This window comes from Halichoerus grypus, chromosome 6, assembly GCF_964656455.1.
Source record: "Halichoerus grypus chromosome 6, mHalGry1.hap1.1, whole genome shotgun sequence".
Lineage (NCBI taxonomy): Eukaryota > Metazoa > Chordata > Mammalia > Carnivora > Phocidae > Halichoerus > Halichoerus grypus.
This window is the reverse complement of record NC_135717.1, coordinates 58,427,786-58,442,057: the sequence shown is the minus strand read 5'-3', so window position 1 is coordinate 58,442,057 and position 14,272 is coordinate 58,427,786. Positions and strand designations below refer to the sequence as shown.

Genomic DNA, 14,272 nt, shown 5'->3' with positions numbered 1-14,272 from the left:
TTTATACAGATACATATACATATTTGCTTTAGCTTTTTCAAATTAATGTCAGCTAAATTAGAATGGTGTGCAGAAGAATGTGTTCCTCTTTTTTTTCATTCCCCAGAGCTGGAATAAAATATCCATATTTTATGACAAAAAAAATTAGTCTTTTTAATAAATAAGTTACATACTTATTATAACATTTATTTCTAGATATATGGCAATGTGTGTCACAGTGGCGAGTGGGAGACAGGCAAGGGCTGGCCTTCTGCCTTCCCTGAATCACCACAGAGAGCAACTCACATTACTATAGATGCATGAGTTAACAGGCCAAAATTATTAGGCTCCCAGAGGCCACATAACTATTAAAAGAAGACAATAAACTCAATATATAACATTAATAAAGGAGAATTTAAAAACAGATGAAATCAGAGTTTTAGCACTGGGTGTTGTATGGAAGTGCTGAATCACTATATTGTACACCTGAAACTAATATTACACTGTATATTAACTAACTGAAACTTAAGTAAAAACTTAAAAAATATATAAAAGATAAAAATAAAAGGCTTCATGCATACCTAAGAAGATAAGCAAAGATATAGCAATATAAAATAAAACAGGAAATCATGACAGTAACTAAATAGAAATATTGGGTAAGAAAAATATAATATGTCCATGAAGAACAAACAGGTATAAAAACAGCAGGATGGTTACAAATGAAGAATTAATTAATGAGTAGAAAGATCTGATTCCAGGCGCCTGAGTGGCTCAGTCGTTAAGCATCTGCCTTCGGCTCAGGTCATGATCCCAGGGTCCTGGGATCCAGCCCTGCATCGGGCTCCCACTCCCCTTGCTTGTGTTCCCTCTCTCGCTGTGTCTCCGTCAAGTAAATAAAATCTTTAAAAAAGAAAAAAAAAATCAATGTCCACGGGACGCCTGTGTAGCTCTGTCAGCTAAGCATCTGCCTTCAGCTCAGGTCATGATCCGAGGGTCCTGGGATCAAGTCCCACATCAGGCTCTTTGCTTAGCATGGAGCCTGCTTCTCCCTCTGCCCCTCCCCCCGCTCATGCTCTCCCTCTCTCTGACAAATAAATAAATAAAATCTTAAAAAAAAAGTCAATGTCCACATTATGACACTAGGAGATACCTGCAGTCTCAACATTAAAGTGGCTCAGAAACCCCCTGCCCAACCTCATTTCCTACCAGACTTCTCTTCCTCCTCCTGCTTCAACTGCACTCACTCTCTTGTAGTCCTTCAATGGCCCATTCTCCTTCCCTTCTTAGCACATTCATACGAAATGGTCTTTTTCTTTCCTCCTTTCAGCTAGTTAATTCCCACTCATGTTTCAGTGGAATCATCCCTTCCTCATGCAGCCCCCATTGATCTACTCAACTCAATCATACCTCCATGCCACAGACTCCGAGAGCATTATGCACTCTTCCTTCATAGCACTCACCACACTTGTAATTACATAAAGTCTTCACTAGTGTGATGACCAGATAAATATCTACCTCTCCCATTAGATACACAGAATGCAATGCTGGGCAAGATCTGATAAACAGTACCTAGCACAGGGCCTTGCATATAGTAAGTGCTTAATAGACAACCAGAAATGGACTGCATGTGTCTATGTAGACATATTTCTGTGAAAAGGAAACAAAAGCACATTGTGCAACTAATACTAAATGAGTATGTAATTTATAGAATATCATCTGAAAATGTTCTTATTATAAAGCACCTAAAATATTTCAATTTCCTTTTCCAACTGTTGACAAAGCTCTAGAATAATTTGAATTTGGGGGAGGAAGAAAAAACTGTATCAGGAATGCAATTACTAGAATTAGAGAAATGCAGTATTTAGTGTTAGGATTTTTTTCTTCCAGTATCACCTTAGAGAAGTGGACAGAACCTTCAGGGTGGGTTCTATCCTCACTCATATAGTATCACCTTACTTTGTTGCTGATAGTACCTTATACTTCTAATTTTTCAATATCATCTTATGTTTCAATTACTTCAGTATTTGTTCATTGTCTTTCCTACCACAGTTTAAGGTCCACGAGGATGAGAACTTTTTCCATCCTATTCACCTCTGGGTCTCCATGCCTAACACAGAGCTTGGCATAATGTAGGTCCTACAAAAGCATGTGTTTAATGAATGAATGTATATTTAATTTCAACTTGGTGAATTAAGATGTTGTGTGGAATTACTAGTACAGCTGAAAATTGCCTCAAAGCTTCCCTGTAAAACTTCTATTTGATTTCAGATTCATTCTCTGATACACGTAAAGACTAATTTTAATAGGTTTAAATTATATAACTTAGTTGTCATAAACATTTACAAACTCACCAAAAGGTATGTTCTCTAAAACAGTGAGTTACTATATTCATAGAGATAATTTTCCTAAGACATACTACAATTGTTCTAAATCTTAGGTGATACGAAAAGGAATAAGAATTATCCATAATAAGGAATAGGCCATAGAGCTGAAAAAGTTAGAATGATTCTTGCAAGGTCTTTATTATACTCTACATAGACAAAGCTCACTAACCCAATTAAAATTCCCGATCTATGATATTCAAGGTGATTTCCTACTTAGTGGTTGATGGCTGGTTTCTACTGTCTTTCACACTACATTTGGTTCCTGAAGGAGAAAAACATTCATACGGTTGAACATAGAAGAACAATGGGAAAAAATATAAATGAGGAGTCCTTAGGAAGCATCTGACAGGAAGAGGAGACAGCAAGGTCTGGAGCAAAAATGTCAGTCATGAATGATTGTATCTGTCCCTTGGCACACTGCTGTTCATGAGAGTTGACAATGATTCAATGAAAACAGAAGAGCAGCATTTTATGACAAAATTATTGGACATAACTCAGTTTGCTGTCTTCCTTGAGGGGTGGGGAATAATGACAGAGAAAATAAAACAATAAAACAAAAATAAAACAGCAAATGTGTACTAATGAAGAGCAACCTTCAAGCTAAGATCCTTGTACAAATTTTTCCTCCCAAAGGGACACCAGTATACACTGTTTATAAAACGTGAATAAAAAATCTTTCAGTAGAATGTTAAAAGTAATATTCTCAATTCAAATTCCTCTAAATATCGATACTCTCTAATAAACACAAAATACAATATATAAAGGTGCTACTACTCAGGAAAGTATATATTATATATATATAAAGAATGGGAGAATTTTCTTGCTTGAATAAATCACTGGATTCCCCAAAACAGGAATAATGTTTGGTATTTAACAGACAAGTCAAAAATACCCAAACTTTTATTCTCAAAGTAGATTAATGAAATAAAAAGATACATTGAAAAAGATTACAAACTTAAGACATGAAAACAAAGATGAAAGACCATACGAGTATAAGAATTAAGTCAATGACAAAAGAGATAAGACTAGCCATTAATTCACACAGGATAGGAATTAAATAAGATAAACAATGGTTTATTAATTAAAGATTAAAACCCCAACATGATAAATGAATTTATCATTTTTCTACTTATTTAACCCATATAGTGAGCATTGACTCTAAGTCAGGCATCCTTCCATTTGCTGATAAAATGTTATAATGATAGAAATAAAACTTCAGGGTTTTTTTGGGTTTTTTTTGCATAAACTCAAAGGAGGCATGTTTAAATTGCTAACTACATTTTAATATTCCCTGATGCATGTGAGGACAAGTAATGAAATCTGAATAGACATGATTCACATGAATGCTGTATTTTAATTTCAATCAAGTATTAGGATTCTCTTATATATCATTAATTCAGCTGAGTATCAAGAAGAAAAATAAGTTATGGTTTAAATGGCTCACAAATCAAAGGGAAGAAAAACACCATATATATCGCACTTCAGTGTGAGCAAATTCCATTATATTATGGAAAATGGTACAGTGCTTTGGTGGGGTTGCAGTGAGATGAAGCATCTGTGTGAAATTAGCAAGGTACATTAAAGGATGTAGCATTGGAATTGGGCCTTGAAAACTCAGCAAGAGACCACCGAGTACATAAAGTATATGAGAACAGTCCAAGCAAAGAACACCACATGATTAAAGGCCCTGGCATATAGAAGTGTTTGAATATTTTGGGTCCTGATGCAATTAGAATATCAAAAGTGAGTTAAAGACTGGAGTCAAGATTAGACATATAGACCAAGGCCATGTTATGGAAAGTGTCTTTAATGTCATTGTGAGAATTTAAGACCCAGTCCTATGGCCAATGGGAAGCCACTGGTAGCTGTTAAGGAATGGAGTAAACCAATGAGATTGCTTTCTTGGTAGCCTGAAACTAAGAACGAGAAATCATACAAAGACTGCTGAAAATATGAAGGTAAAATGTATAGGACCGAGTTCAGAAAATTTAGGGCTACAGCATTTATCAGAAGAAGCACATGCTTAGAGATCAGGTTCTGGATACAGATCAACTTTGGAATTTTAGTTATGTCCCTAACTAGTGTATGACTTTGGGCAGGTCTGCCCCTTTACTTTGGCCTCTCCTTCCTTAGCTGTAAAGTGACTATGACCGCAATACTCATTCACAGTCTGTTATTTCAACCCTTTGTGATCAAAATGTGTTTTTTAATTCAGAATTTTTCAGATTTTAGGAAGACATTACAGTACACATATCCTATTTTAGGTGTATATCCAGTGAGTTTGTACTATCGATTCCATAATTATATAAGTACTTCCGAAGTAAAATACGATTGTTTATGTTCAGTGGAATCAATAAAGACTAAAAAATAGCCTCTTCTCAGTTTGTGTCAGGTCTTGATGTCAAATGAGTAAAAAACACTGTTTTTAATTTTCAGAGCTTTTTAGATTTTGAATTTAAAATTGGGTAGGGAAGCATGGACCTATAGCACCTGATATATAAGACTGAAATGATTAAAAGAGATAATATAGGTAAAGAATTTTGAAGATCACCTAGCACATGGGAAACAATCCTCTGAGGATGGGGATGGGTGTGGTGGGCATAATAGAGAAGAAGAGGCAGAGATCAGGAGAATAAGGAGGTCTTGGGGTCACCATGAGATAGAAAAGAATGTTTAGTACTTTGAGAAATAAAATTATAGAAGCTGTAATCAGAGATTAGAATTTCAGAGTTAAAGAATGCAGAATTAGTACAATTTCAGGTAAAGAAATACCTTTTGAGCAGTTGGCTGGCTGGGAAGTTTGAAGAGAGGGGAAAAGAGGAAGGAGATAAACATATACCTGTATTTTATAAAGAAGGGATACCTTTGATAAAATTCACCAAATATGGAGCCTGCAGTGAGTGCTAGCTAAATCTTTTAGAGATGACCCATTCACATCCAGATTACCAAAGCCTCTCTCCCCATCTCATGCCTTCAATGAGACTTGGATGTATACATACACACACATAGACATGCACACACAAAATATGAGAGCCATACTAAGGTTTACTGTAATGTCTTCCCAAAATCTGAATGAAGGCAGTAAGGGAAAGTGATGTGGGGTCAGACTCTTTATTCTGTCCACAAGGTGGGGACGTTGATCTAGAACAGTTGACAATGGTCAGAGATTCTGGACAGGTGGTGAGAAAGAGGTCAAGCATTTACAGCTCCTGATGTTTCTAGCTCAGGAAATTAATGCACGTGATTTGATATTTGGTCTGCTTGTATATGTATGCATGTAGTTATATTTAGTGTGTATATATAGAGAGTATATATATATTTAGTGTACATATATATATATTTAGTATATTTAGTATATATGTGCGTGTGTGTGTGTGTGTGTGTGCATGCGTGCATGTGTGCAGGTATGTATGTATCTTATTGGGATGAATTCCTTCATGGGAAATTCCATGTCTTATTTCTGTGTTCCTCTATCAAAGATGCCACGTAAAGTATCTCCTATACAGAAGATGCTCAATAAATTATAAAATAATTGAACCTTTTATTTGCTTTCTTATATGTATATACTATATACGAATTATAATAATATTAACATAGTAATAGCTATAATTATTCTGGGGTCTTAGATACAGTCTTATAATGCTAAAAACAACCCTGAAAAATACCTATTATTAATTCACTTTATAAATAAGAAAACAGAGTCTCAGTAGTTATGAAACTTGAAGCTGAGAACACACAGCAAGCAATTTAAGGGCAGAGCAGAGACTGAACTCGGATTTGTCTGAATCTAATGCCCATGCTTCTTGCTGCCTACTACCTGGAACTAGAGAGCTCAGCTAACAAGAGGCCATCTGTAAGACATGGTTTATGCCCCTGCTAGGCCAAATGTGTTATTTCTCTTTAAAAGGAGAACAACGCTCACTCTATAATTTATTATCTAGACATTTTAACTGCTGAAATGCTAGAATAAGAACTATAAATGAAAGTTTGATTTGGTTTGGCCTTTCAATTCAATATATATATATTAAATTGAATATATGTATACATACACACACATAGACATGCACACACAAAATATGAGAGCGAAACTAAGGTTTAATATCATAAAAGACCTGTGTGCATCCTTTAAAGTCTTGGGCAACATCACTGAGACCCAAATGCCCATTAGTGGTGGGTTAATTACTCAGCAACAAATGGCAAGAAATTTACTAGGGAAGAATACTATGTGTAAGGAATAATTACTGCATTTATTTACTCCTGTATTTTTCCAGAGATTAGAAATGGAGATGCTAGAGTATAACATGATAAAACTAAGTGATAATATTGTGGTTAAGAAAAAAACTTATGGTACAAATTAAGCAGATCCTAGTACACTGACCTAGATGTCGGCCACTGACATTCCTCGTGGCCACATTAATTAGAGAAAAGCTGCAAACAGACAAACCACACACACACACAAACACACACACTGAAAAGAGGAACGTAATTAGAAAAGTATTAAGTGAATATATTAAAAGAATAAAAATGATAGAAAGTTCTATCCATAAATTTGAGATGCCAATGTTTCTTCTCATTTATCAAAGACTGAAAATTCCAAAACTACCCGTGGGCTTAGCAGAAAAATGAGTGATGCCTTCCATGAGACTTGGATGCTTTTTCTTGGTATTTCCCACCCCTTAAACCACACGGTTGGTGACAGAGAAACTACAATCTCGCAATACATTCAAATCTGACTCAAGTATATTTATTTTGAGCTCAATGGAGTGTAACAGAAATAACCCAGTTCTTTACTAATTAGACATGTTTTTAACCACCATGACCCTCCCTTTCTTTATGTGAAAAATGAAAACTGTCATATTTACTCTGTCTTTTGTGAGAATCAGAGATTGAGCATTTAAAGCTGCTAACACAATGCCTGGCATGTAGGACACACGAACATTTTACCAGTATCTTCATGCATGAATATTTAACATTATTAGTAGTACATTAAAAATTAAATCATAATTATTTAAACAACGTCATCCCTCATCCAGTGAGGGATTTCTTTCCAGTGAGATGTTTGGGGAGAGAGATGAAGAAAAATAAAAATGAGAAAAACAAATAAATATAAATATGTAAATATGAGATACATAGATCTCTTCAGTCTCAAGGATTAGATTAGTGCCCCAGCATTCCTGTGGGAGGGGAGACTCAGGAATGAGTTGGTACCTGGCACTCAAAGGACACTCTAAGGACAAAACGGTTACCCCGCCATCATCCTACTGCATGATGCCCTGGACCACAGACCACAGAGGTCTGCACATTTGTCCTGTCAAGAAGTAGAGCCAAATGTCTGCTGGAGATCTTTTCCCTCTTACTTCCTTCTGCAGTTCTAATCATCTCAGGAGCATGCATGCAGCTCTTTTAATACAAGAGACAGAAGAGGCACAGGGTCCTTTGCTTCTGCTCATGCTTACAGTTCACTATAGCCCGCTAAGAACAGTCATAACCTCCCTCTGATGGCACATTCATTGGGATCCAGTGAAAACATATATATGTGTAGGCAGGTATACACATACCTGTACGCACAGACATGTGTATGTATATCTACTATGCCATGTTTATATACACCTGTGTGTATGCATCTACTGCCATTACACACACATACATATGTCCACCAGAACATTTTCCATGCTACTGCTCCCCAAGAGCCATTCTCTTTTAAGGGAGAAATCATGAATAACAGGTGAAGACCAAACTGAGTTGAAATCAAAATAAGCCACCAAGATTCTATTATGGAGGCTAAGACTGGTATTTTTAAGGACCAATAAAAAGAGTGGGAGTTTACACTGTCATTTAACAGCTGTCTTAGGGCAGATCACCATTGTCTTGGAAAACCACTCTGGCGGATGAAGAAAGGGAAGACATAGCTCCTAATCAACTTTTAATGATGTGATTAACATACAACTACAATATTTTAAAAGACAAAGCCCAAAGTAATTCATGTCAACCATTAATATCTTTTTGGAAAGTGGCCCCCCGGTTCCAACCCTACCCTCTTCCCCTTTGTTGCATTTTTCTTTTTTTTTTTTTTTTTCCCCACTCCTGGAATCTCTTGATATCCAGTTTTAAAGAGCCACCCATTTTCACCTACAGCCCCCAAATTTTCTGGTATCTGATGCTAATCTGTTTGCTGGCATCTGTTGCTAAGCAAACTCAGCTCAGATTTTTATCACTTTTGGACAACAGCCATTTCAAGACTTAGAGAGCATGAACTCATGATTTTTAGGGCAAATGTTAATACTTAATACCAAACACAACTGAAGGAGTTTCTGAATACAAAATCAGGTAAGAGTGAATTGTCCATTTCACAAAAGCAACAAATCCATTTCTGTAATATTTTAATTGTATACTGATAATGACTTTAGCTTTGATTTTTGAAATGTCCCTGTAAAGAGGCAGATCTCATAGTAATGTATGTTTGTGTGAAGGACAATCAGTAATATCTCTTTAGTACTGCTTGAGCTGAAATCAGTTAAGATTACAGTAAGGAACAATTGGCATAATTCCAGAAATATGAGCTGGATTTCCACACTCTTGGTTCAATTCATTTAATTAAATATATATTTCAAACACACTGGCTTTTTCTTTGCTCTATTTTAGACTCTACATGTTACATCAATCTCTTGACTGGTTTCATTTATATTTTTACATGTCATCCCTAATTAGATCAATGCTTCACATAAATGATTCACATGACATAATCATCTCCTTTCGTTCTTGTGATATTTGTCAGCCGCTTCCTATGTCACACTGTGTTCATTGGTAGGATGGCTGTCCTTATGCTGATTGAAATCAGATTCCCTGCTGCGTCCTGGCCTTCATGAATAGCAGAAGGAAGTGCTTCAGGGTGACATGCAGCTGCCAATTATACAAGTCTCCTTTCAGCTTTGTCAATAGTTAGGTTCTGGGCATCACGTGTGGAAGGAATGCATAACCTTCCTTCCATGGCCCCAATCCATTGATTTCTCCTCTCTTCCTTCTTGGCAGCAGGGTCAGTTGGTTGTCTCATGTCTTTATATAGATGACGACCTGCCATGGGGTCTCTCAATACTCTGGTATTCTTCTGTGGGTACTCAAAGTGACACCTGTCCTACATTACATGCAGGCAGGACACTAATGATTTAATGCATTTAGTCTAAACCCTGATATCATCATTTGCATACAGTACTTCATTCTATGGTGTTTGTTTTTGGTCATTTTTGTTTCATATTAACTTTAAAGCCTAATATTCCTAAATCATGGTCATTTGAGTTAAAATAGACTACCTTAAAGATAGTAAAAATAATTATTATGATGTTTGTTCATAGAGTTGTAGTAAAGTTCTGTCTCCAAAGAAACAGATTTGGAGTAAAACTTAGTAAATAGGATTGCATTTTACCATGGAATGGCAAGAGTATAAAATAGGTAGACCTATGCTTTTTGGAACAATATAAACAATTACCACCTTATAAAATCTACTAAGCCAGATTTAGCTGAACCTCATATAGCAATCACTAGGCTTCACAAAACTTCTTCAATTGGAATAAGCACATTATTTTCTGGCTGAATCTCTCATTCTTTCTATCCTAAGGGGCCTCTTCCAACCTGACAGCATAACCCAGCAGCCATTGAATATAGAGTGAGCGCTGCAAGGGCTTGAGAAGCCCATCTGGGACCTCACTGCTTAGGAGAAGATTAGTTATGATCATGACAAGTGAGGGAAGAGCCTGGTTAATGATGGAATTGCCCTAAAGTGGAACGAGAAAGAAGAGTGCAAACCCAAACTACTTCTCTTGGGGGTATCCTTGAGGCACAAGAGTGAAGAATGAGAATGCTATCATTATTCCACACTTTGCATTTCTCATAGAAATTTCCAGCCCAATTAGTGAGGCTTCATAAACTTCCCACATTGGAGGGAAAATGAAAACTCAGGCAAATAAACTTTAGGAAAGAATTCTAGACAGGAAGTGAAATCTGGCTTAGAAGATTATATAATGTAGTAATTATTCTACATTGTTCCCATAAACCATAGATCCAGAGTATTCTACATCTCATCATTAGGTATAAAAACGCAATTCTCATTTGTTAAATTTCAGTCTAACTCTGTGTCTTTGGAGCCAGAAAGCAATTACCACTTTATGCACAAATATTATGGGTAATAATTACCTTCATCATTCTTAAATTCTAACATGTTATCTCATAAGCCTTCAGGTTTTAATTCATGACTTCTCCAAATATTGTAGGTCTTCTGGTTGTAGTCTACATGTTGCTATGTTTATTTTCTATATGTGACATTTTTAATATCTAAAAGATATTTATCTTGCTAATACTTTTATTATTGTTTTGTTTGAAATTCATTTCTCATGCATTGATTACTATGTTCTGGCATAAGGGTATTTTATTGATCATAAAATTGCAAAGATATTGCATAGTGGCATTCCATCTCAGGGCTTCAGAGTCAATTTTACTGAATATTATTAGTGCCAATATGAGGTTAGAAAAGAATGTAAATGGGGCAGAGCCCACATAGAATCAGTAAGATTTCTTTAAAGGTTAAAGAAATGGATTTTCCTTCTCAAAATCTCTTCCTGGAAGAAATGCTGTTTTTCTGCACCAGTATTTTTATCAGCCTTCCAGAGGATTTTGTTCACTACTGGGATCATTCACTGTCCTTTGTTGTGCTTTAATTATTTTTTGTTGCATCATCAAAGGCAATTTGCTACAGATGGATCCAGTCATAGCCTCCTTCCATCCTTCTTCTTGGCACAAACATATTAACTTTGGCTCTGGTCTTTGAAATCCCTGTAACTAAGCCAAACTTTCTACATGTCTTTCAAGTTGAGAGTTTTAACCCTGTCCTGTTTTGAAAGAAAGAAAAGAACATGCAATAACAGTCTGCGTTTGAAGACTGGCAGGAATATGATGAACTATAAAAATCTTCTTTATGTATATCTGACAAGCCAACACTCTGAGAGCAGAAAAAAATCAGCGATATTTCTAACCATATTAATTTGAGAGGGATACAGGATATGTTAATAGAGCAGCAATTAATCACTGCTGCATTTGGTCAATTCTGCAATGATAAAATGTGTTTCTTTCTTATACTCTTCAGTGTGTAAAGCTCTTAAACATTCTCTAACCCTGGAGTAATTATCCAGGGACAGAGTAATTATAAGACTTTGGTGTCTGTAATGTCTCGTACTTATTTCACTGTGGCCTCTAACCAAGAATTAAAAGTGCCCTCTTTTAAGATTATCTTGTCCCACAAAGACCCCAAGTGAATTAGGTATTACTTGTTATTCCTTATTTAAGTTAGTGAGTTTCTCTGCATATCTCCAAAGCCATCATTATAATGTCAGTGGTTGGAATCAGAGTGCATTAGAGAGCCAGGGTTCAAATCCTGATTCTCATTAGCAGAATATCTGCAATACAGTGTGTCGCAAATTCCAGGTTTAAAACACACATGCACACACACACACACACACACATGTGCATGACACACGCACACCAGAAATATCTATAGTGACAGAAAAAGATAACAAGAGTTATTATTGTTTTGACAGATTTGGAAAAGGAATCCCTTTGAGACAGATGATAAAAGCACAAGATCTTTCCCATTAGCTTAGCTACTGTGTCCCACCTATCTTTGGTAAGATTTACCTTCATCTTTGAGAGTCCATAGTGGACCAATAGATAGAGTCCTTCTCTAAGTGTAACAGAGGGTACTCAAGTGAATTATGTGAGCAAATAAAAATGAATAAAAAATGAAAGAAAAGTAATGCATGTTCCTTTGTGATTTTCATAGCTTTATGCATGGTCCTTTCGGAATGATCTTATTTTAAGTAAGAAAAAAAATCCCTCTTATTCTTCAAAACCATATTAATGGTTTGAAGCCCCTCTTTTTTTTTTTAAGAAAATTGAATGTACACATTTGACACTGGTAGTGAAGATGATTTCACAGCCCTGTATACTTTGTAGTTTCTCATAGGAGGGATGTTGTGAGCCCCTTTGGGGATATCACTGCCCCCTTTGCATTATATTTGTTGTTTAGATCTTCATCCCTGAAAATTTCTGCAAAGAAAATGTATTCTTTTGTTTTACAATATTGCTATCCAATATGGATGGCAAAGATCCAATCCAGGCAAAGAGAATAAATGCAGAGAAGACTGTAAAAGAAACAATAATAATAGGGCTTTAAAAAACAGCATGCTCCATTTCTAGCTGAAACTTGATGAAATGACCTGTAACCCAGACTATGGTTCACTGATGAGCATTAGCTAAATATAGAGATGACTTTAGAGGAAACTTATTTGTTTCTTTTTCAAGAAAACAGTGATTCCACAAATAAGATATCATGGAAAGAAATACGTGATAGCTCTTCTTTTGGCAGATAACTTTTATCTTTACATTTAATAGAGGGCAAGGAAAATAACACCTCACTTTAGGTCCTCTTCTTGTTTTTCCCTTCCTAATAACAGCACTGTATTTAGTCCATTGATTCATTCAGTAAACATTCATCATGCCTGGCTCTAGGCCTATGAATAAGAAAACCTACTGTCTTCAGGAGCTCAGAGACTACGGGAGAAGGTATAAATATAATATATAATATAAAATATGACAACCACTACAATTGAAGTATGAGCAAAATGCAAAGGCCACCTGTTTTTGGCTGGAATATTTCATGGAAGTGGTAATACTGAATTGGTTTTGAAGAATAAGAGGGATTTTTTTTCTTATTTAAAATAAGGAAGATCATTCCGAAAGGACCATGCATAAAGCTATGAAAATCACAAAGGAACATGCATTACTGAGAGAAATGTATGCATTAATAGACTGGAGTGGCTAGAGTATAGACCGTGTGGGACTCAGTTGGCAGTGGACGGAGGTGGGAAAATAAAGCAGCTAGCTCGAGAAGGTTGTGCATATTGAAACCATTTGAGTTCATCCTCGAGGGTAACAGGAGTCTGCCAAACGATCTTGAATAATGAAGTGAAATGATTACATATGTGTTCCAGAATCCTACTTTTTGTGGATTGATAAAGGAGGCAAAAGAGACAGAGACCGCTATCCTAGCTGGTAAAGGACTTGTGAAGACAGAATGTTAGAGAGGCCAATCCCGAGGTTTCTGTGGGATGAGGGCCTGAACTAAGACGCTGGCCATAAGAAAGGAAGAAATCATAAGAGGTTTATGGGTTAAACTGGTGGAAAATCATGATCAATTTATTTTGGGAAAGGAAATACATAATTTTTTTCTTACATTTAAGGATAAGAAGACATTCTCTATATGATTCTGAAAAGAAGCTTTTCATCATGCTTAACATATAGAATATGACAAGTCTTCATTTTGCAGTAATTTCAGTAATCAGAAATGTACCTAAGGAAAGCCATATGACCATAACAGTGTAGCTACCATCCTACTCTGGAATTATTCTCAGTGATAGTAAACAACTTGGACATCATGGAAGGCACTAGAAACCAACATTTATTATAATTTTACCACATGTTAGACATTATAGTGGGTGTTGGAGTGTATTCAAAGAACAAAACCTTAACCCTAACTTCCAAAATGCTTATGCTAAAATTCCAAAGAAAATATAAAACATACCTAAAAAATAGTGAATTATGTTGAAAATTATAAACTTTATTTTATTTTATTTTTAGTTTGGAATCTTCTAAACTATGACATTAATGTTTGAAAGCAATGCATATGTGTGTATAGGGTTGGTAGTGTGTATTTTATCCATCTGTCTGTATTATCTAGCTAGCTGAATATATCTCTCTCTTAAGCACTGATATTATGATAGTTTATCAGCACATAGTTATCTATGAAGATCTACATTTATCCTAAATATTTGCATTATTTGTGATGATAATATTCATGGGTTCAT

At 35.7% G+C, this 14,272-nt stretch overlaps 1 protein-coding gene across 1 annotated transcript in view; it reads right to left on the bottom strand.

The window, feature by feature from the left end:
• Positions 1-14,272, bottom strand: part of MALRD1 (MAM and LDL receptor class A domain containing 1) — an 806,170-nt gene that overhangs the window by 262,737 nt on the left and 529,161 nt on the right. The gene's annotated exons all lie outside the window — the stretch shown is intronic.